Source organism: Colossoma macropomum, unplaced genomic scaffold (assembly GCF_904425465.1).
Source record: "Colossoma macropomum unplaced genomic scaffold, Colossoma_macropomum, whole genome shotgun sequence".
In the NCBI taxonomy this organism is placed as follows: Eukaryota; Metazoa; Chordata; class Actinopteri; order Characiformes; family Serrasalmidae; genus Colossoma; species Colossoma macropomum.
Window position 1 is genome coordinate 17679582 of NW_023494802.1, and position 24793 is coordinate 17704374.

The 24793-nt window shown below is 38.8% G+C and overlaps 1 protein-coding gene across 1 annotated transcript in view; it reads left to right on the forward strand.

The window, feature by feature from the left end:
• The window catches only part of plagl2 (pleiomorphic adenoma gene-like 2), a 63944-nt gene that overhangs the window by 34840 nt on the left and 4311 nt on the right, over positions 1-24793 (forward strand). The window lies entirely within an intron of this gene.

The following is a 24793-nucleotide window of genomic DNA, read 5'->3' on the forward strand; positions in this document are numbered from 1 at the left end:
TAATTCGTAAAATCTGATCAAAATCAAAAAGTTCTCGACTGCATGAAGAACAGCACTACGTCGCCGCCGGAGAAGCGAGAATCTAGGCTAAATATATTACAACCACACACAGACACCATAGTTTCCAGTGATAAAATATCATCCAATAAGTTATCAGTTTACTCAGCCCCTCCCTCGCTTTGCCAGAGAAAACTAGCACCCGTTACTATGTTGTTTGTCAGCGCTGAAAGCCCGTCAGGATTCCGCTAACGTTAGCATAAAACTAGCATATAATAGCTAGCTAGCTGGCCACAATTCAGCCGCCGTATAAACATATCTGTAACGCTGATATAATTCATATCCCGTAGGTTTCGTAAATGAACGCCATTAAGTACTTGCATGTCGTTTTCATGTTGTAGGTGAGGGATTCGACAGTGCTAGGGTCAGTTCTACTCACGCTAATGCGGTTGACCATGGAGAAACAACTCCTTTCACTGTAGCAGAAAAGCTAAGGATGTCAGTTGAGTGGAGGGGAGGATTGCAGCCCTTTTCGACTGTTGAATCTCACCTGGTTTAGGTAGGACACGCAAAATAGACAGTTTGTTTTATCCCTCTATGGCGAACTTATAACAGTGGTTACAATAAAGTGTTTGCGCTTTATAAATATGTTTTTCTCTGTTTGTTTATTCAGAAAGATGACAAAAGCATTAAATCCCAAGTATCAGCCCCCATCCAGAGATATGCCGTCGAACACACTATTACCTGCCTGGTATGCAGTAGAAAAAGAAAATCATAATAATAATTATTCCTTTTTTGTGATTTATTTGTCGCCATTAGAAAAAAGGTATCGAAAAAGTATCGTATCGTAACGGTATCACTATCAGTATCGAACATTTTCAAACACTACCCAGCCCAGTGCAGTATACCAGTAAACCCCTTTCATCAGACACATCGCCAGTGCATCTGCAGCAGGGTGAGGAGAGCGAATGCATTGCAGGAGGAACAGAGGGGAACGCTCAGTGCCCAGCACCCATTTTTCACAGCCTCTTTATGCAGGAATGTTATTTTTACAAGTGGCGTTCTCTCCCCTCCCTCTCTCTCCACCCCTCCTGCCCCGCACATCCTTCAAGAACGTGGACGAGGAGGGGAAGGAGGGAGGGGGCGGTCACTCTCTGATAGTAAACATCAAAACTAAGAGAAGCTGGACACCGATGGCGAGAGCGGAGAGGGCGGGAGATGTTGAAAAGTGTCATACATTTTCTGTAAACAAAAGGGCCAACTCGACAATGTCTGTTGTTTTAGCCGGCGCTGACCAGGCTGAACTTAGAGATTGTTTGTTGCTGACCATGTGTGAAAGAGAGAGAGAGAGAGAGAGAGAGAGAGAGAGAGAGAGAGACTATGCTTCATTTGCTGTATCTAAATTATCTGAAAAAGAGGTTTAGAATTGTTTGTTCTTCTCCAAACCTTTAAATGGTTGTTAGTAACCTGACCAAACACTTTTAAGACCCTGATTTGTTGGTTTATTCTTCATATATGGTCTTCAGGCCTCCTATTTATGTAATAAATAATAAATAATAGGGGCTCCCAAGTGACGCAACACTCTTAAGTGTTGGCCGTATAGTTGGAAGATCCCCGCTGGTGCCTCAGCCGTTCATAGCCAGGGGTCCAAGAGAGCGTAACAGGCCTGGCTCTCTCTGGGTGTGTAGGATGGCCCATCACTCTCCCCATCACACAGGACAGTTTAAGCCAGCGCAGGTTTCTGTTAGCTGACACAACAGAATTGGCAGGTAGCATTCTCCTCCAAGCACGTTGAGGTGTCCAAAGACGTGAGAACATAAATAGCATGACTAATAATTCATATTAATGTAAATTGTAAATATATATTGATTTAAGCCGGGGTTACACTACACAGCTTTACCCCAATTTTAGCCCCAATTCTCAGTCTGGCTGGGTCTGCACTGGTCAGCTCTAGTCTGCAGATTTTTGGTTTCAGACCAGTCAGAGTTTTAACTTTGTTATCTTGAGATCACAAGATAAGCAACTCGTTATTTCAACATAACAATGTTGTTATATTGAGATAACAAGATAAGCAACTCATTATTTCAAGATAACCATTTTGTTATCTTGAAATAACAAGATAAATAACTTGTTATCTAAGATAACAACTTTGTTATCTTGAGATCACAAGATAATTAACTCATTATCGTGAGATAACAACTTTTGTTATCTCGAGATCACAAGATAATTAACTCATTATCTCAAAATAACAATCCAGAAAATTATAACTACCTCATGGCCTCTCTGGACTTCCGTAACGCAAAAATCGACACAATAATCTGAACTTTTCAAAACAGATCTGATCCGTTTATTATGTGCGGCCCTAGATCAGAAACATATCTGATTTGTGGCCATGCAACCTTAATGGAGAACAGTGAGATCGGAATTTGTGTGGTTTATTTCACTGTAAATGCACCATCGTCCTGCATTAATGTGGCAGCAGTGCTTAACCTGAAGTTAGTGCCAGTAAAATGGTGCCAAAGCAGCACATCTGACCCTTTTTCACCTTTGTCTCGCTCTAATAATGAACAGCTGAGAGCTGCTCAGAGCAGATTATCTTCATAAGGAAGGTTAGTTTGTTTGGTTCATTCAGGTGACGTTGATTAGGATGCGCGCTTGCGGGTGTTGTGGACGCAGGTTCGTTATTAATGATAGATTTGAGTTGCTTAGCTACATGAATTGGGTTTGAGCAAGAAATTGGAATGAAGCAGTGAGGCTTGTACTGTGAAATAGTTAATATCAAGTCAGTGTCTTTAATTATTAACGATGATAACTGTGACATCAGAGAGTCAGTAGTTAAGGTAATATGAATCTAGCTCTGTTAAGAAAACCTTGTATTGCAACACTTCTGTTAATTTAGGAAACTATTTAGGAAATGGTTTTGCTTTGTCTGTTGGTCCAGGGTCCGTGTACGCTCCGTGTACCTTCTGTTCATTTGATTTTTCATTTCAAAAGCCACTATTGGAAAACAGCAAATGGGTCAACGGCGCTATGGTTTAGTTGGGTTAAGTGTCTACCATGAAGCGGAGGTCATTATTGGTCATTATGACTGAAAGACAGAATGTAATCTAGTGTCCTTATGCCTGTACGATGTGCATAGGGTAGTTCGGCAGAATACCGACAGAGAAATTCTTGAACTTGAGCGCCTCTGCAGCTGATCTGGGGGGCAAGAAGCCCCCGTCAAACGGTGGCAGTTCCGTTTTTCCTTATAAAATTTCTTTTATATGTAGTTTGTGCACATCAAATATGCAAAAAGTAATATAGCCAACCAATATACCAGAACCACAGACCTGATTTCTGTGATTTCTGAGCTTCCATATCTGCTTTGCACGCTTATTTCCGCTTGTAATGGGAAATTCTAAATTTGGATCATTAGAATACGACCCTTTGTTCCATTGCTGGTTGTTTCTTTTTCGATTTTATGATTGTGAAAACGTAAAACGAAGCTATTTCTTGTTTTTTCCACTGACAGTAACAGAACCAGAAACGAGAATTGGCCCATTTTCCGTTTTTCAATACTGGATTTCGAAATGAAAATCGAATGAACAGAAGGTACACGGACCGTCCAGCTGTGAAATGTTCCCATAATGTCAAAGGAAGCTGGGATTTTCAAATGGTGTGAAAACATTATAAAAATTGATATGAAAATATGATAGTGACAAAATCATAGTCAGTCATTCCATCTGTTTATTCTATACACTGAGCTTATAGTTAATTCTGTTTGTTACCGTATATTGTTTCCTCTTTTCTGCACTGCAGAGTAAATGGTTAACTGGGTATATTCGCACAGCACTGATAACGTTGGAGTAACGCTCTGATGTGACAGGTCATTTCCACATGATGCAGGGTCGTAGCTGATTAAGTCGATCAGTGTCTCTGCAGGCTGAAGGTGCTGTATGTGTACAGGACTCTGGACTGTACCGGTGTGTAAAGTGAGGGAACTTGCAGCTTTAAAGAACAAGGGAGGGATGAATGAGCAAAGGTGATGAAAAGGAGGTTTATAAATAGAAAAGAGAGCAGAGAAAGAGAGAGAGAGCGCGAGAGAGAGAGAGAGAGCTGGCGCGTTGCCGATTGGCACGGTGCCCACAGCTCCAGCGCTCCGTGTCGTAGCCAGGACTCCCTGCCAGAAGGGGTTTCCCCGACTCACCTCTGCACACACACACACAGACGCACACACTCACACAATTACAGCGGCACACAGAATCACACAAAAATAAACACGCAGTTACACAATCACACCTAAACAATCACACTCATGCACACATATACACACATATACACACGTGTTGGAACACTTTTAGTCAAATGACATTTTGTTTTCTAAGTGAAAGTAAGTGAACACGTCCTCGACAGGGAGCAAACCTAAACATGGCATTTTTCTGCAAATTTTAGTGCACAATTTCTATTTATTTGCAGAGTTTGACATAATAAAATTACAAAATAAAATGTGCCACAAGTTTTGCACTGACCAAATTTTACGTTTAATTTTTTTATCATATATATAAATATATCTGTTGTCAGAAAAAAAACCTCGAATCTCCAAAATGGTAACTTTACAGGAGAAGGAAAAAACCTACTTTACTTTTAATGTAAGTCAGTGGAACCAGAATTTTTTCCAAGTCAGTTTGGGCCGTTTCTTTCGGTCCACTCATCATGAAATTTACACACAATGTAAAGAACAACAGGCATTTTCAAAACAGGTCAAAAACTGAAAAACGACAAAAATTGAGATTTTTCCTTCTCCTTTAAGTTACCATTTCATAGATTTTAGTGTTTAGCTTTATTGTGACAGCAAAGCAATAATTTATGTTTATATTTATGCATCTACACATGCATTTTTTTCTTTTTTCAGTGTTTCCTCATTTAGTCATGAAAAATACGTTCTCCCGACTCTGGGAGCTCCAGCAAACGGCTCAACGTGCTCATAAAATTTAACAAGTAAACAAATATGAACAGCGACTCTGAAACTCTTTCAGTTTTGCAGGTGCGTAGCAGAGTTTCTCAACCCCTGAAGACCAAGTTGGCTTTGCAGTTGTGTTTTTAGTTGTAAATCCCAAAAGGGGAACGCCCGGGGAAATCAATAGAGCATCTGGCAAGAGCGTCCTCAGCACACACACACACACACACACACACACATGTGAACATGCACATGTACACATGGCCTTTCCTGTTGTGCGGAGTGAGTAATGGTGCTTTTAGAGAGTGCCATTGAGAGACCACCACCCCCCCCCTTTACTCAATGAAACTTTGCTTGGCTTCCTCTGCCATTGTTTGCCCACAAACTGGTGCAGGGAGGGAACCTCCTCTAATTGACCTTTGTTTGTGGAGCCTGTTAATTTTCTAATTAGTCTCTTTTCCCTTCCCCCCCTCTCTTCACTGCTGTTAAGTGGTGACCGGGTGTCAACCAGATGTCTCTCTTGCAGCCGTATACACACACAAAATACTCACCTACGCTGAAAAAGTAATGCATTAAACATTATTTAAATGTGTACATGAATAAAATGAATTACAGTGCTGTGAAAAAGTCAGAGACTGGCCTTTGTTTGTTGCATTTCCAGTCCAAACAGGCATTAAATATGAGTTATTTACCAAAATGGGATACCAAACAAATGAGCAAGAGCTGGTAGACCACCAGAACTGTTAGCATCAGGTAATACTTAACACTTTCATCTTGGAGAGATAGGAAAAACAAATCAAGCTCCACTGTAGCTTCAGATCTAAATCCACAGATGTTTCCGTCCATCTTTCCACTGTGGGAAGACAGCTCAGCACTATGGGTCTGAAAGGATGTGTAGCTGTCAAGAAGCTGTTACTGAGAAAAGAAAAGTGAGTTGAGACCTTAACATCACTGAAGGTGTTTGTGTTTGGAATGTGAGAAGTAAAAAAATGCTACCAACTTCTAAGACGGGTCGGCAACCCAAATGTTAAGAAGAGCCATTTTGTCCTTTCAACAAAAATCAAACCACCTTGGGAGCCACATTTAATGTCCGTTTTACCATCATGGCTGTAAATACGTCTCAGTATAGAATAAAAATATAAACGAAAACACAGACTTACTTTGCTCTGCTTTAAGCTTTAGCACGAAGCCGATTTTCTCGCATCTCTGGCAGGAAACAAAAGTAGAATAGTTTCTTTTAAGAAGTCTCTCAAAGTTTGATTTTTTTACGAGGCTGAAGTCTCATTCTCCAGCTTCTCGTTCCAATTTATTCTCCCGTTCCACCTCAAATGGTGCAGCAGTTACATTCTGGTACATACATTTAAGGTGGAAAGGGAAAATTCGAGCAAGAAGCTACCGAACGAGAAACTGACTACAGCTTCGTGACTTTTTAGTGTTTGACAGTTTCTCATTGCAACGTATCAGGAAACCAGCTCTGCCTTTTTGTTAGCTAGACGGGTTTGTTTTCTGCGTTTCAGGGTTAAAAGTTGGTGAATTGGGCTGCGGTAACTCCGGAGTTTAAGACCATTTATTGTTAAACTGTGTTGAACGATCAGCAGAGCTTTATTTTACTGTAAAGGAGGATTATTTTATTTTTACCCACAAATCTGATTCTGCTGCGGAGCCACAACAGGGCAGTAAAAGAGCCGCATGCAGCTCCACAGCCTCGTTGCACACAGTAAATACTGAACAAATTCATTCATTTAGTTCCTGAGGCTTTTGTGTGATTGTCTGATAAATATATAACATAAAAATATAAGTTTTCTGGTGTTACAAGATGAATAATTTGTGCTTATTGCCTGCTTTGACTGGAAATAAAATCAATAAATCTCTGACTTTTATACAGTCCTGTACAACACAATCATTGTAATAATAATTTTAAAAATAATATATTTTATTCATGTAGAAATAATGGACGCTTTTGAATCATGCAGGTTTAAATTGCGAAGTCACAGAAAGAGACTAAGTACCGTAGTAGAGAAACAACAAAGATTAGTAGCATATTTATATTGATAGTGATCCGGCAGAAGAAAGACAGGAGGACACTGACTGACTGATAATCCAGTTACCTTGATGACAGTCAAAACAAACATGCTGGAGGCTTTTAGAAAGCACTTATGATCTTAATGCTGCTGCACTCCTGGCGCTGCAGGCTGACATTGTAAACATTACACTAAGTAATCTTTTCAAGGTCCACTTGTAAGTTACATATTAGTAGCTCACTATTAGTCACATGAGTGGTCATACTATAACCATACATTCTGACCACTGAAGAGAGGAAGGTTACTTCCAGGGTTTTAGTTACTGCCGTATGTGACGTCTCACTTCAGAATTGATCTCAGTTCGATTGAATTTGTTATCCACCTCTTACTTTTTTGCCGTGATTCAATTCGATATGATTATTTTGGTGCAATTCAGACTTTTAAAAATACATTGAATACCCAACTTGTGGAAGCAGCTGGTTAGTAGTGGAATATAATAGAGAATAAAAACAATACACCAGACTTATTATTATTATTATTCTTACTTTTTATATTATTGTTATAATGTATTATTATTATTATTATTATTATTATTATTATTAGACTTTTATTATAAGCTTTTTTACCTTCAAATAGCCTGAGATTTAGAAGGAGACTTGCAGGTTTTTTTTTGTTGTTGTTGTTTTTGAAAATAGCCTAATGTTTTTTTTGCCTAATTATTAGTGCCACATAAACCTTTTTGTATATTATTGGTATCAATTATAATTGTTGCATTCCAAAATTCATGCAGTTGAACCTTCAATGCATCGTGACACACTTAGGCATTTTTGCATAGCTGTCGATTTACTGTTGGTTATTTTAAGAAAAGTCCAGTATTTAACCTTAAAATACAGTTAAAATTGCAGTTATTAACAGTGATAAAAGCCTGGACTAAATTCATATTATTTCACACTCATAGCTCATTATACAGAGAACAGAGAAATTCAGCTGAGCAACAGTTTCAGAACACGTTTGTTCCTGTAAGCAGTACTGGAGATATTTTACTATGATTTTCATTTATTTAATTGAGAAGTTATTGTTGTGCATTCAGTCTTTGTTTTGAGGAAAGAAATACAGTTTTTGCCATGTTTTTTTTTTTTTACATCAAAAGAAAACGAAATAAGTCAGAATTGCGGATCTGTTGACACAGACTTTACAACAGGAAATATTATAGCGACAGTAATAAATCTAGACAAGTAGAACTGTCAAACATAGTCGAGGTGGTTCCATTTTGGTGGCACGATGGCTCCAGCTGATACTGTTGCCTCAAAGTTGTGGCTTGAAAAATTTATAAAATAAATAAAATATTTATCAAATAAAAATGGAACAGTTTGCCAAGAAAGCGTTCCATGTTTTCTAAGCGATTTATTAACCTTTTCAATTCACTGAGACCACCAGTGGTTCCAAAACGCACTTCGTCATATTCTTCATAACTTTCATATTTCATAAGCTGCATTCTAAAGGTGGGGGTCGTATGAGAGCTGTAACTGTCTTCTTTCCAGTCAAATAGATGGGTGATGTAATTTTAAACCCTTATAATAAAAGAAGCTGAACTCACAATTTTTTTGTTCTACTGAAAGTCGACCCATTTTTCCACAAATCTGGGCTATAAACTATAAACAGATGGCGTCTCTTCAGTGATCTGCTCTGTAAAAAGCGTCTAAGATTTTTGTCTTTCATCAGTAAATTGTAAGCATAAAGCAACATGTGTATGATCATAAAACACATTTTCTTAATTAGAGGGGACCTTTTACAAAAAAAATAAAATAAAATAAAAATATACATTTATTTCATGCAGTTACTGAATAATTTGCCTTACGATTGGTCATGTAAATTCAGATGGACAAACCAAAATATACCCACGAGCATAAGAGGTTAAATATATCCATGTCTGATTTCCTCACTTTTGCCAGTAGGTGGCCTGGTGGGGCGTGGCATCTGTCCTGGCAGACAGACGAACTTTAATCTAGCCTGTTTATTTTCCCAACAAGCCCTCAGATGTGCCCGCGCTAACCACGGCCAGGCAAGATGAAGAGAGCGCGAGAGAGAAAGGGAAAGGAATGCTTGTAAAGACTGCACTGATTTTCTGTGTGTTTGGATTGGCGTGATAATTCTGGGGGTTGCCTTTGGCGTCTGGAGGTTCTTGCACGCTTCGTTATTTAATCATAGCCAAACATGCTCTTGCCTTCTGGAAACAGCGGTTTCGGCTAAGCAGTCTGCGCCTTCCGTGCCGCCATCCTTCCGTCCCCTCTCGCGCCTGATTGGGTTCCTCCATGATTCAGAGCTGCGTTAATCGCTGCTGATCATCATTAATGGTTTAGTTGTGAGACAGTGATCAGTAAAAAAACAGCAACTAATCATTTCCTATCTTGTATAACAGAGTGACTGAGACTATAACTCTTTCAGGAGCCACAGGACAGGCAGCCGTTTGACTAGTGTGGGTGACTAAGTGTTTCTAAAATGCAGTATTCTGAAATGACGCACTCGCTCCTGCCTCGGAGTTTCACCGATATTCACACTGCATAACAGTTCATTCATAATTAACCCCCCCTAGGTTCCCAGGGCAATTCTGAAACTCCTCTTTGTACATTTTGTTTCACCACATTTCACTCAGAGGTCACAGAAGGGTTTCGTCGGCTTAAAAAAACTGACAGGTAGCTAGGGCTGAACGCTTTGGGGAAAATATCTAATTGCGATTTCTCTGACTAATATTGCGACTGCGTGACTATTTTCTATAATAAAATGTGAAGCTCAGGCCTTTTTTGTGTTAAGAAGACCAGAATACCGACCTTTTCTGGCTTCACTTCTGAATGTAGTGCACCAGACAGACAGTAAGTTGTGGTTGTGATGTCACAACACATGGAGGTTTGGTTGCCTCTGATTGGTCTACCTTATATACAGGCAGCTCACAAGTCTGTGTTATTTGGTTAAATTTCCCCATTTAAAACTTAGGACAGTGTTTTTGATAATGTAGGCCCCATGTGTCAAACACAAGCCCAGATCAGGCCACACAATCCTATCCGGCCCACGAAGTGTTTTATTTTTTTATTAATAAAAAACTGTTTCACAATGTGCTGCACTACAGTCCCCAGCATGCACTGCAAAGTAATGTGCTCCAACTCTCCTACCCCAATAGCAGTCTATGGAATTCTGCACAATTCCACACCAGTCATATCACCAAAATGCAATTCAGCTGCCGTTCAACCAATAAAAACACTTAACAATTTTATCCCAAAAAAGATATTCATTTATCTTCATTAAGTCTTAATGAACTTGCCGCAAATAAAGGATGCCAGGTGTCTAGTTCAAGCAGACAGGTATGTTTAAAAGACCAAGCATTTAAAATTTAAACATTTAAATTTTGAATATTTCAAGTGTCCATGTAATATTACAAGGCCTACTACAAGTGTCTGTATTTTACTGTTGAGGTTTTGTATATTTTTAATAAACAATGGTCAGTTCGGGTTACAGCACAACATTAATTACAAACTTTTTTTCTGGCCCACAGATTTGATGAGATTTTTTAATGTGGCTCTTTTACTGGTTGAGTCTGACACCCCTGATGTAGGCTATCATTTTTTAAAAATTGCAGCTTTTGCGAATTAAATTGTGATTTCGATATAAACGCGATTAATCTTTCAGCCCTATAGGTAGCCAGTCACTGACGTTATCATTAAAGGCAACATACAGACAGCAGTAGAGACTGTAGCTGGTGTAAAAGCCCCAGTTTTAAAAGTTGGGATTGTTCATCTTTATATCAAAACAACACCATTTTTTTGTTAAAACTGAGTCAGTGTAAAGCCTGAAATAATCATTTAAAAGTCAGAGGCATCAGGTCAGATTTCACGGGAGTTTTTCGGACCACATCATATGACTTTAACCTCTTATTCTCCAGGGTATATTTTGGTTTGTCCCAATTTACATGACCAAATCATAAGGCAAAATTATTCAGTAACTGCATGAAATAATTGTAAATTTTTATCTTAATAATTTTTTTTTTATAAAAGCTCCTCTCAAATTAACAGAACGTGTTTTATGATCACACATATTGCTATATGCTTACAATTTACTGCTGAAAGCCAAAAATCTTAGACACTCTGTATTATTTTATAAAAATAGTTTTTACAGAGCAGATCACTGAAGAGACGCCATCTGTTTATAGTTTATAGCTCAGATTTGTGGAAAAATGGGTCGACTTTCAGTAGACAAAAAAATTGTGAGTTCAGCTTCTTTTATTATAAGGGTTTAAAATTACATCACCCATCTATTTGACTGGAAAGAAGACAGTTACAGCTCTCATACGACCCCCACCTTTTGAATGTAACTCATAAAATATGAAAGTTATGAAGAATATGACGAAGTGCGTTTTGGAGCCACCGGTGGTCTCAAGGAGTTGAAGAGGTTAAGTACTAACATCACAGGCACACACTCAAAGAAGGCATAAATCAATGTTTAGGTCTCAGATGTAAAATCAACATTATACTCATAAAGGTATGATGACAATAGTAAATAATTCACTCACATCCTCAGAAGGAGGTCTTCAAATCTCCAAAACTTTACATAGCGCAGCTTTAAATGAAGTGTTTGCCATGAAATAGGCCTGTGCCTGGTGAGGGTTAACCAAGTTACCATGGTAACAGCACTCATTTACCGCCAGTTTCATTTTTCATTTAATGCAGATCATAAGACTCTGATATTCCCTGTGTGACCACAACTGATCCTTCAAACTTGTTGGGTGATGTGATCCTACATTGACGCTACATTTATTGTGCCTAATAGATGAGATTGTTCTAGAAACGTGGCTTTTGAGCTGGTTGAATGTGCACGAAGGTTCAGAACACTGAGATCTGTGGAACCAATTTTCAGTGTTTACCAAAAGAAATAATGATGCGATTTATTATTATTTCAACCTCTTTTCGGCCTTTGCTCATTTTCTGTGAAGAACATATAAAATAACCCATTTTCAGTGTCTTCACTCTGTTCACCCCCCACACATTTCTATTACACATGTGGTGTTGGGTGAACCTGCGGGGAGTAAAAGTGTGGAGGTGCTGTGTCCTTCACTCTGTTCTCCTCCTACATGGCCTGCTGTTAGTGTGTGTGTGTCTGTGTATGTATGTGTTTGTATATGTGTGTGTGTGTCTGTGTGTGTGTGTGTGTGTGTGGACAACATGGACAGGCTGCTGACTGGCTACAGCTGCTAAAGGAGAACCCTACGCTGGACACTTGTGATATATAATAATGTGGTGGGTCCAGCAGACCACTGAGTAACAAACACATGAACATTAGTTTGTTTGACAATATGTTCTAACCACGTTTACTTACCTATGCTGTAATGTTATTTTATTGGCCGTAGATTAAGCCTAATCTCAGACGTTATCACTGTGTTAGCTTCCGCATTTGCTGCAGTGTTAGGGACCGTCTGAAAATTACCGGAAGAAAAATCTGGAAATAAAAAATAAAAGATAAATCCCGGATTTACCATTTCACGTTTCGTAGTAGACACAGATGTACTATAAAAATTATTGACCTTTTTATAGTAAACTTATGCAAAGAATTGAAATCCAAATTCACCAAATCCACAATATAATTTGATTCTAATAGATTATCATGATTCCTAAAAAGAATCAACCAGTGATACGTAGCGCTGTCAGGAGATGTGTACGTGTACCATCAAAATGACAGCAGTTAAAAAACAGCCATAAAAGCTTGCTAAGTTCCCAAAGACAGCTAACCAATCAATCATCTGACTACGCACATCCTAGACAATATAACAAACAAGGACAGCGTAAACTGACTTGTCCTGCTCGTAACGGTCAACCACAGTGTGCTAAGTTTGGCTCCTTCTCTTTGTTTGGGCCCGACCAGAGCATATGTGTGTGTGTGTTGGGGGTGAAGGCAGTGTGGCCACATCCCGTGCTGGTAGCCAGACCTAACTGCCAGGGACGTGAGGATTTGGCAGATCGAGCTGTGTGTGTGAGAGTGGAGGGGAGCTGAGGGGAAGGGGGGGGCAGCCACTACTCACTGAGCTCCAAACGGACATTAACAGAGGAACTGAAACCTGTCCATTACTGCGAATGACACATATGAGCGCAGACCATGTGAGGGAGAGGCTCAGAGAATGTTCTAGACCACTGGAGAGATTGCAAATGATTGTCTGTAGTAGACAGCGCTAAGATAAAGCTGTTTGTTGTGCTGTCACTATGTTGGATTTGTGCTAATAGACACACATACAAACCCACATTCACTGTTAATTATATTAGACACTTTTAATCATTAGCCTTTCAGTAGTCTACTAATTATTTTGATGACTGGACAAATAAAATTAGACTTAACTCACCAGTAACTAGAAATGCATAGCTTTTTAAAGATTAAAAAAATTGTAGGCCTTTAAAAAGACTTTTTATTTGAATATTTGAATATTTATATTATTATTTTCTGTTTATTTTTTATGTTGGTTTTAAAGATTTCAAAATATTGGAGTCCTTTAAAAAGACTTTATATTTGAATATTTATATTAAAGTTTCTACTCATATATAATATTTGAAAACACCAAATGGCAAGAGAGGCATATGGATTTTAGTGCATGAATTGGCTTGAATTGTAAGCTGGCGACTAACATGAGATCAGCAGTCGGCCGATTTATTACAATAATGTTTGAAATAAATGGTAAATATTTGAGCCTTTGTTGTGATTTTTGACAAAAATAATGAGGCACATTTACTTTGACATCTGGGCATTTTTACCATTTTCACTGTTTGAATATTTGATACTTCAAACAAATGGAGCTAAAATACCCAACAACACAGTCATTTTATATTGTGGCATTGATATGAAGCACCACTGTCTTCAGAACCTAATGCTAAGACATGACCTGTTCAAGTAAGTTTATGATTTTTTACCAAATTATTTACCAAATAATCATGAACATTTCATTATATAGCAGTATTTAAAGCAATAATCACTATAATGAGAATTATTGATTAAAAACACTGTTGGTTTTAAAAATTTCAAAATATTGGCGGCCTTTAAAAAGACTTTATATTTGAATATTTATATTAATATTTCTATTTAATATTTAGAAACACCAAACATGGCAAGAGATGCATATGAATTTTGGTGCATGAATTGGCTACAATTGCCATCCGGGCGAATAACACACGATCGGCAATCGGCTAATTTATTACAATAATGATTGAAATAAATGGTAATTATTTTAGCCTTTGTTGTGATTTTTAATGAAAATAATGTGAGAACATGTGAGGCACGTTTACTTTGTCATCTGGGCATTTTGACCATTTTTGCTATTTGCATATTTGATATTTCAAACAAATGGAGTTAAAATATCCAACAACACAGTAATTTTAAATTGTGGCATTTATATGAAGCACCACTCTCTTTAGGACCTAATGCTAAGACATGACCTATAGTTAATGATGTCCAATAAGTTCATGATTTTTAATTATTTGCCAAATAATCATGAACATTTTATTATGTATCAGTATTTTAAGCAGTAATCAGTATAATGAGAATTATTGACACTGTTAGTTACTTGCTGTCCCGCGCTGGTCAGCACAGATACGTTTAAACAACAAAACAAGTCAAACACAAACATGGTTTGCTGCACCGTAGACCTCCATGACATCTTGGCTTGCTTTTCTTAGGATTAACTAATTTAGTGAAATTCCTGAGTGGAAATCATGTAAATAATACAGAGTAACTCGACATCTTTGGGTAATAAACTCTTTCACCTCTTGTTTTGAAAGCTGTTACTGCAAACATGCTTTCATAAGATCCTACAGGAGTTCATGGTAGTTTCTTCTTTTTACAACATGAACACTAAAGCGACTTGCATGCTAAGAAACTTCAGGCTGCTGTGCGGGAAGTCCGGAGCCACATCCGCATGCTTTATGTATTAAAAATGAGGGGGAATCCCTCTGGGATTCAGCTACAGGTGCCTTTGGAAAAACATAAAGTATTATGTTTTCATAATTTTATAAATTAACTTTTAATATTTAGTATTGTTTAGCAGGCTGTTTAAAATAAATTAGTCCTCTAGTTCCTTGTCAGTTCTCTCTCCCAGCGTGGGAATCATCACCTTTGAAGCCTCATCAGCATTATTATGTTAATACAAAATCATAATTAAATGGGAAAATTCTATATAAAAGATCCCTTTCTTATGGTTGTCGGTCTCGGTTTTTGGCCAAGTGTGTCCTGAATTTTATTTCGGCATTGGTCAAGAATTTTCATTTCAGTGCATTCCTGACAACATTCATTTCTGCCGGCACAGTTAAGGAATTTATGCCAAATTCAAGTGTAAACAGTGGTGAACACTTTTCTTTATGGTAGTTCTGGGATTTACAGCCTGCAGGACGTACATGTAACCTATTTTATACTTCATTTTTCTGGGAATCTTTTAGGAAGATTTCTGCTTGGAAGCTTGAGTCAGTAGAAATCGAGGGCAAGCTGTGAAATCTTCTTTATGACTGTGGGGAAACTGCTTCCCAGACAACATATATGCTGAATAATAAAAAAATGGCTTTTTTATTCAGCCATTAAATTGAAACAGAAATAGAATATTCAAATGTGCAATAGACTATTCATAAATATTTGACGGTTGCAGACCTAAATATAATAGTCATGAACACTTAATATAAACAAGTCCACACTTTTACAGTAAAAGACACTTGTAGAAGAAATTCATCTCATCATTAATGTTGAAATTCTTTCTTAGTGTGAGTTTTGTCATAACCGATGTACTGGTATCGAACAAACAAGCACAGATGATGCAGCGTACAAAAAGAGCAGACTAGTTTTAACCTGCTTAGCTGGGTAGCTGAGCCAGGGATGTTCAGTCATGATGTTCAATCAAATGAAAGTAAAAACACAGCAAACCCTCTGTCATCTCCTGCTGTCTTGTCTGTTACATCCGAAGTAGCCTGTTTTGTTTTTGACTTAAGCCTTGGGTTCAGTACACGACTTTTAAAGTCGGAACCGATTATAACAGACTGGGCGTCTCACACTGTCACACTGGATTTTTTTGGGTGACTGAAATATTGGGGATCACACACTAAACAACTTTTCAGCTGCTGCTGAACCGAACAGAACCCACAGAACCCACAGAACTCACTGAACTCACTGAACTTGCGCAAACTCTTGAGAACTCTTGCGTTCTCCCGTTACTAGGAGACACAAATAAACGAATGTGGAGCTGCTGCTGCTGTTCTCTCTGCCATTTGCACTGACGCAGTAAAGAAGCAGCAGGTAAACATGTTTAAGTGAGGATCATGGATTTAAAAAATGTGGTCAGTTTGGTATTTTTTAGAGTTTTAGATGTATATAAACTCAGTTGTGCCTTAAACTCAGTTCATTAAAAGCTTCGTTCCACATGTGAGAGATTTCTCATTTTTCTTTACTTGCTGTATTTTCTTCTTTTGCGCTCTCTATTTTCATTGGCTGTTGCAGGAATCCATTCAGATTGAGTCGTTGATCAGTTTACACTAGATTTCCAGAGCCGGATTGAAAAAATAAAACATTTGATAAACTCCAACTGGTCTGAAACGCAATTGGCAGCCTAAAAATCTGAGTCAGCGCCCCTCAAACATGACTCGACTCTCTCTCCAACTGTCGACTCCGACTGACCCAAACATCTGCAAACTAGAGCCGACCAGCGCAGACTCAGCCAGACTGAGAATCGGGGCTAAAATCAGAGTAAAAGTCATACAGTTGCTTTAAACCCCAGCTTTAAAAGAACTGCCAGTCTTTTGGGGTTGACGTTCACATTACCAGGTTGAAGTGGCACAAATCCGATTTTTTTGCCCTAATATGACGAACAGAAGTTAAAGCCTGTAAACGGTGGAAAAGCAGCTCATCTCACCTTTTTCACCTTCGTCTCGCTCTAATAATGAAGCTGAGAGCTGATCAGAGTTAATGATCTTCTCAGCGAAGCTCGTTCTGCTCGTTAGTTTGTGCTGATGATGAACGTGATTCATTCACGTGACGTTACTGAGTAGGATGAGCTCATGTGGGTCATTTCAGGACGCCGGTTCGTCACATTAACGACTGATTTGAGTCACTTACCTAAACGAGTGTGAACCATCGTGTCAGAGAGATCAGATTTGAGGAATTAGGCTTGTAATGTGAACGAAGCCTCAGATATGTTTCTAGCCATTTCTGTGGGGCCGATTAATCAAGAAGGAATTTTATTAATGTTGTTTAATCGTGACGGCCCTGCAGGACACACACAAGCGCTGGCTCTCGGCTCTAATATCGGTCATCTCCTGTTGCAGCGTCCGCCCCCTTCCTCTGCCTGTCAGTACTTATCACTGTGGTCAGTAAAGCATGACTTACTATCCTCTGCAGTGTGTGCGGCCGACTATCACTGACCAACAGCCCCCTTAAAGACCTTCAGCCTCGTTCTCTTTTTGTCTCACTTTTACTCTCTTTTTTTATTCACCCCCCTCACGCAGAGCCCTTTGCTGCAGTCTCATCATCACCCTCTTCCACTTCTCTCTCTCGCTCTCTCTCATGACTGTTGTCACCTTAGCTGAGTATGACGAACTCGGGGGGCTATTTTTGGCCCACTGAACGTTTCTCTTTTTTTTCTTTCCGGAACACATTGTGAGACGTGTGGTCTGCTCTTCCTGAGTCCTCTACAGACCCCTCAGTCCTGAGGCGTGATATTTACTGAGGCTCAGACTCAAAGAGTCGGTCATTGCGTTACTTTACAGCTCTTGCTAAACAAGTACACTTTCATCCAGTGCATGTAAAGGATTTGACCAGCCAGAGTTTCAATATTACTCAAATTATTTAGCTTCTACACCACTGTGTTCTGGTCTGGGTGTAAACTGACCAGTAAGTGCTGCATTTTGAGTTTTTTAGTCAGTCTTTTTTATTGTTTTTGCTGAAGATGAAGTTCCATCTACTGTGTCAGTCAGAACTATTTCTGTCTGCTAGTCCCTCCTACCTGTGGAAGGTGCAACATAAATGTACTCACTGACCTTAGAGGGACTCCCTGATTGGAGGACACTTGAGTCCTCATTTGCATTCTCAAGATTTGTGCCCTCGGATTGGTGCGTCTGCGAGTGAGGCAGCTCTACGAGTCTGCAGCTTTTAAAGCTCTGCTGCAGTCGCAGTCTGTTTAGCTCTGGTCTGCAGTGCTGCCCAATCATATAACTACTAAAGATCAGAGCAGATTTGGCCACCAGCTTTATTTATAGTGTGTTTATTTTTCCAGGCTGACTTCTTCTTGCAGCAGAGACTGTCTTGCACTCTCCTCATTCTGTGAATACAATGGCAGTGACCGTCGAAGTCACCGCCTACACAGAAACAGAGAGCCGTGGGTGTCGCTAATCTGACGTGGGATTGTTTATGAAAGAAATACACCTCCATTTATGGGGAGATTTTTTTTTTTTAGAAAAAGCAGGAAGCAGAAAAGGTTTGGCGGGGGGTTTTGAAGAGTTCCGATGAAACGTGCGCTTCATAACTCATGTGATGTATAAGGAACAGAGTTGATCACTTTTATAGGAGCTAAAATAAATGGCAAGCTTTGCTAATTAGTGAAATTATTGGTCTGTGTTGAGCTGTTATTTGTGTAAACATCTTTGAAAATCATCTGCTTCACCTCCAAAATAGGTTTTTTGACAATCATGGAACCCATTTGGCCGCTATTTTAAAAGATTTTCCATCATAGAATAGAAAGATGCGAAGAACCATATATTTAAATGGTTCTTTAAATGCTCATGGTTCTATATAGAACCTTTGCTTTTACTAAAGAACCCTTGAAAACAATTTCTTGAAGTTTGTGTAGGGAAGTGCTAATCAGTTCTGTAGGTTAAGTATTTTATATAATACTTTCAAAGCCAGTGTGTTTTGGGTCATTCTACAGAAACGTCCACTTTTCTATCTCTCCATAGGAGTCACTGGTGTTACTGATTGTCATTGGTGTTACACATAAGAAAGGAACACCAGAGACATTTTTAATGAACAATGCATTTTACAAAACGGCTGCTACAGAACATTAAACCACATGTTGTCAATCATGGAATATCCACTAAAATATGGAATTTAATCCATTTGTATTCTATTTTTTCACAATGACCTCAGAATAAAGTCGGTCACACCAGTGACTTCAGCTAAAAGCTTCATATGAAATCATGAGCTAAATGAGAAAATCTCTGATAACTGAAAGACACAGTGGACTCACCATGTGCTTTTCTTCATAGATCCTCAGAAAACAGGTAAAAAGGAAGTCGAGTGATGTCATCAGTGTGACTTTTATTCAAAATAAGAGATTTTTTGTTACGCAGTAACACCAGTGACACGACTCCTGGGGACCACAACTTTCATTATATATTTTATAATATTTATTTGGCCTTCTTTTGTTTTCTTTATGTCATTTCATTTATATATTCCACAGTCATGTATAGATTATTGTAGTTAAAATTGTAGAAAAACGTTTTTTACCTCAAAACATGGCCTCAGCCTTCACACACGACTGTGAGGAGGAGCTCATCTGTGGTGCTGGGAATTCTATATAATTAATTTAAAAACCAATATTGCTAAATTGACGGCCAAAGAAGGTGTAATTATTAAAATGACGTATTGTTTTATTTTAAAATATAAATGAATTGTAACCCTAACATATTTTCCATGTTATATCTATAAACGCTAGGGACACAAAAATGGACGTTTCTGTAGAATGACCCTGAAACAAGATCTCATTTTTTTTTGTAATAATTTGTTAGCAAGTAAAAAAGTTCCGGCAGCATAATATACATAGTTTCATTCATTTTCAGAAATGTATGCAAAGGTATGCCAATTTCATGGCTTTTTAATTAGAATGTGCTAAATTTATATTTATGTTTGGTACTGAATCTGTGTTGCTGCACTTTTTCCCTCCTGAAGCGACTCTGAACTGCGGTGTTCTGTTTCTCTCAAGACAGAAAGGGTTAAACGTGAACACAGGAGACTGACCTCTGACCTTCAGGCCAAAGGAATGTGAAAACCCTTTAATCTCAAAACAAAACATCAGATGCACTTGTGCAGCCTATTTCACTTCCAGATCCTCGGCCTGGGTCACGGTCCTCCCCACACGCACTCGCACACACTCACACACACTCACACACTCACACACTCACACACTCATGTAGACGTGTTTTTGTTTTTAAAGAGTAAACAGAGTTCTGTGCAAAAGTCAGAGACCCTTCATTTTAAGTACAACTTTCTAATTTTTCAGTTTTGGGATAAAAATGTAAAACATATTCAACAGAAAATTACATAGAAATGTCAACAACTAAATGTGTCACTTTTTCAGTGTTCAGTGTTTCCACCTTTTTGCCTTTATTAACACTTTCATTCTTTTCAAGATAATCGCTTTAAATTTTTCGGAATATTATTCCACACCTTCGAAGTTCAGTCTTAGTAGTTGGTTGCGTTTTCTGCTTCTCATGATCTCAAACACATGCAGTGATGTTGAGGTCTGGACTGTGGGGTGGTCAGTCCGTTGTTCTGAGAACACCAGCAGTTTCTTTGTTTGACTTGCACATTTTCTCATTCTTTGTCTTTTTTGTTTCCTTCTCTCAGTAATGATTTCTTGACCGCTGCACGTCCTTTCAGACTCTCAGCGCTGGGTCGTCTTCTCACATTGAAAAAATGGACCTAAGCACCTGTGGATGTTTTCAGATCTGAAGCAGTTGTTTTTCTCCTGTTTCTCAATGATGAAAGCTTTAAGTGCTGTTTATCTGATGGGGGCAGTTCTGGTGGTCAGCCAGGATCTTGAACATTTTCTCTGTATCTTTTAAACATTTTTTTAACTCATTTGATTTTCCTCTTTCTTATGCAAGTGGATTATCTTATGCCTAATGTCTTCAGAAATACCTTCTGAAAAACGAATAACTCGTTTAATAATAAAAATAATAATCATAAGTTTTCTGTATTTTACAGATGGTGTTCAGAAGGTCAGTATCTGCAGATCTAAGATCACGTTGGAACATAAACAGACAGAATAACATATTTACATATATTTAATGGCCATTTTAGCTGGAAATACACGAAGGGTCTGTGACGTCTGCGCAGTACTGTATATTCTTATCAGCAAATATTAAACATATTAAATAATTATGCCCAGAAAGGTTAGACAGATATATCCATACAGAGCCTCAGCAGTACTGTAACTGAATATGGTCCATCAGGAGCTTCTTTGAATTAGAACTGGACAGTCGAGTGTATTTATAAAGCACATTGATAAACAAGAAGTGCTGGCCAAAGTGACACACAACAGACAAATTAATTAAGAAATCAATAAAGGTTGAGTCAATAAAATGATGATTCAGTGAAATAAGAATAAATGAATAAATAAATAAATTAATAAATAAGAATAAAAGCGCCAATAATTTAGAGCAATAATTCGCTGATGTTGAAAGAAAACCTCGTATCTCCCTTTTTGACGTTTTTCGGTTTTTTACATAATTTGAAAAGACCTGTTGCTCTTTACATTGTGTGTAAATTTCATGATGAATGGACTAAAAGAAACAACCCAAAATGACTTGGAGAAATGTCTGGTTCCATTGACTTACATTAAAAGTAAAGTAGGTTTTTTCCTTCTCCTGTAAAGTTACCAAAAATAAATAAATAAATAAAATTGAAAAATAAAATTAAATAAGAACATTTCAAGAACAAATTGTTTTAATTATAAAAATGCTCAGAAATAAAAAAGTTAAGTGTATTAAGCTAACAGTTTTTCTTGAGGAGAGAGTCAGTAGTGGGGGCTGTGCTGATATTCAGAGATAAGCAGTCGGATTAATTGTTTATCTAATGGAAACACCTTGATGGTTTAATGTAAAATCTCTTGGGAATGGCTTTGTAATTCCCAGTTTTGCTTATTTCCAGGATGTATCAGCTCCGTGTGAGTAGAACGGGGGAGCTCGGCTTAGCTGGGGGGTCTTGGTGTGCGGAGGGTTAGAGTGTTTCTGTTTACATGCCTGTGTGTGGGGGGGTGGGCACTGCATGTTAAACGGGGCTATCTGAAGCATGACGGATTGGATGTGTGTCCGTGAGTGTACGTGTGCATGTGTGTGATGAAGAGGCATGACAATGGGGCAGGGCTCCCTGGCGGGGCTGAAAGAGAGGAGTGTCACCCCCCTGCATCCCCCCCGCCGGGTGACGGCCACAGTGCTGCACCACAGCTGTCAGTTCCTCTGTTTCATATACATTCATACAGGTTGACGCTCATGGATGACTGTACAGCCGCCTGTGTGCTGCCGCGTTTAAGATGCCGAGTGTGAGCTTGTGTGGCCAGCAGTGGGCAGCTGGACTGAGGCCATTTCTTTGCACCATTAATTTTAGCAAAGTGACAGTAAGTTTAGGCTTCATTGTAACAGTGGGTTTTCAGATATTCATGAACTGAATTAGTGATGCACACTTGGTGATGTTTAAGTGTAGAAGCTAGTGCTTGTTGAAGTCCTGTGCCTGTAGCCTGAACCGTTCGGCACTGCCGAAGGCTGTTTGTCTTCCTTTGTTGTCTGTAAGATTACAGAAGCCCTTATCCTGTTTCATAACACTGGCATACGTGCACACACACGTATGTCAGAACCTGCATGTACACACAAGCACACAGAGTTTCTCCGAAGCTCCTCAAGCACTGAAACACACACCGATCAGGCATAACACTATGACCACCTCCTTGTTTCTACGCTCATTGTCCATTTTATCAGCTCCACTTACTACATAGGTGCACTTTGTAGCTCTACAGTTACAGACTGTAGTCCATCTGTTTCTCTGCATACTTTGTTAGCCCCCTTTTACCCTGTTCTTCAGTGGTCAGGACCCCCATGGACCCTCACAGAGCAGGTGATTTGGGTGGTGGATCATTCTCAGCACTGCAGTAACACTGACGTGGTGGTGGTGTGTTAGTGTGTGTTGCGCTGGTATGAATGGATCAGACACAGCAGTGCTGCTGGAGTTTTTAAACACTGTGTCCACTCACTGTCCACTCTATTAGACACTCCTACCTTGTCAGTCCACCTTGTAGATGTGAAGTCAGAGACGATAGCTCATCTGCTGCTGCACAGTTTGTGTCGGTCATCCTCTAGTCCTTCATCAGTGGTCACAGGACGCTGCCCACAGGACGCTGTTGACTGGACTTTTGGTTGGTGGGCTATGCTCAGTCCAGCAGTGACTCTGAGGTGTTTAAAAAACAAGGAGGTGGTCATAAACTGTGACTCATGAGGAGAAAACGGTGTTGCGTAATGAAGTGATAAAACCTAATTCAGTGACTTTTGGAGTCGTATCCAAGTACGACTGTCACGATTATTACATGATCGCTTTAATCACAGTTATTTGGGAGGATCACAATTACTTAAGCTGACTGCCTTCTTTTTCCCACAGTCATTAGAGTTCACAGACATATTGCGCTGGAACAAGTAGAAAGTCGCTGTTGTTGGAACAAAACCTTGTACCTCAATTTTTGTTGATTTTCAGTTTTTGACCTAATTTGAAAATGTCTGTTGTTCTTTACATTGTGTGTAAATTTCATGATGAACGGACCAAAAGAAACAACCTAAAATATCTTGGAAAAAAGTCTGGTTCCATTGACTTACATTAACAGTAAAGTAAGTTTTTTCCTTCTCCTGTAAAGTTACCATTTTGAAGATGCGAGGTTCAGTTCCGACAGCAGCGACGTGTTTTGGGTGTGTTAGTTTGAGAACCTTCTAACTTGGTGTTAACACACATTTAAGGACGTCACAAGTAAGGTTGGTTTGTTAGCTTTGTAGCTAATTTTAATGTGTTTTGTAGCTTTTATTTTCACTCTAGATTATATCGCCTTATGATATTAGCGGAGTCACTTCGGGATTCTGCTATAGATGCCTTAGGAAAACCATGCAGTATATATTTTGTAAGTTATGTAAGCAGTGGGACACCGAAGCTGTAGGTAAAATGTCGCTAATTTTTCTCCGACACTAAATCACGACTCTTAAGGCTCCATAATAACCCAATGCATTAACAATGTGATTGAAGCACCATGTGTACAGATTATTTAGGAGGCAGGTTAAGGGGAAATTAGTCCTCTGTAGTTTGTTATGAGTTCTTTTTCCCCCAACATGGTGATTATCGCTGTTAAGCATCATCATCAGCGATATCCAGTTACATCGCCCCATCGCCAGGCCTCAGACTTAGTAAATGGCTGAGTGATTCTTTAAAAGCATTCTTCTTTCTTGTTTTGCAGTTCGGAAAGTGTTTCATATCTGGGGGAGGGTCTATAATACATGCACTAGGAGACCAAATACAGCATGTAGCAGCAATCAGAAATCTTTTTTTTTAACCCAAGGCGACATTTGCCTGGAAAAACACAGAGATGTATATCCAGACGGAGCTAAAAATGATCAGAGCAGTGCTGTGATTGGTGAAAAACAGTGGGTAATTCAGTTAGAAAAACACCAACATTATTCGGAAAGCAGTAAAATCACCTGTAAAGAGAAAACTACCCCATATAGATTCAATCCTGTCCACATAGAGCTTATAAAAACCAATGAAACTAAAAACTGAAAGTTGACATCAAAAACACAAATTTTCATGACTTTTATAAACAGAAACACTAACTAACCATTTCATGCACACATATTCCAGTAGATCTACCAGGTTTGAAACAACTGCCCAATCACAAGTCTGTAAGCTGCAGAGGGTAAACAAATAGAACATGGCTTTTTAGGCGATTTTATTTAGCAAAATAATTGATTTGATTCTTTATACAAACACTGTATGTGTGAATGGCCAGTGCGTGCAAGCTGTGGCAGTCAGGCTG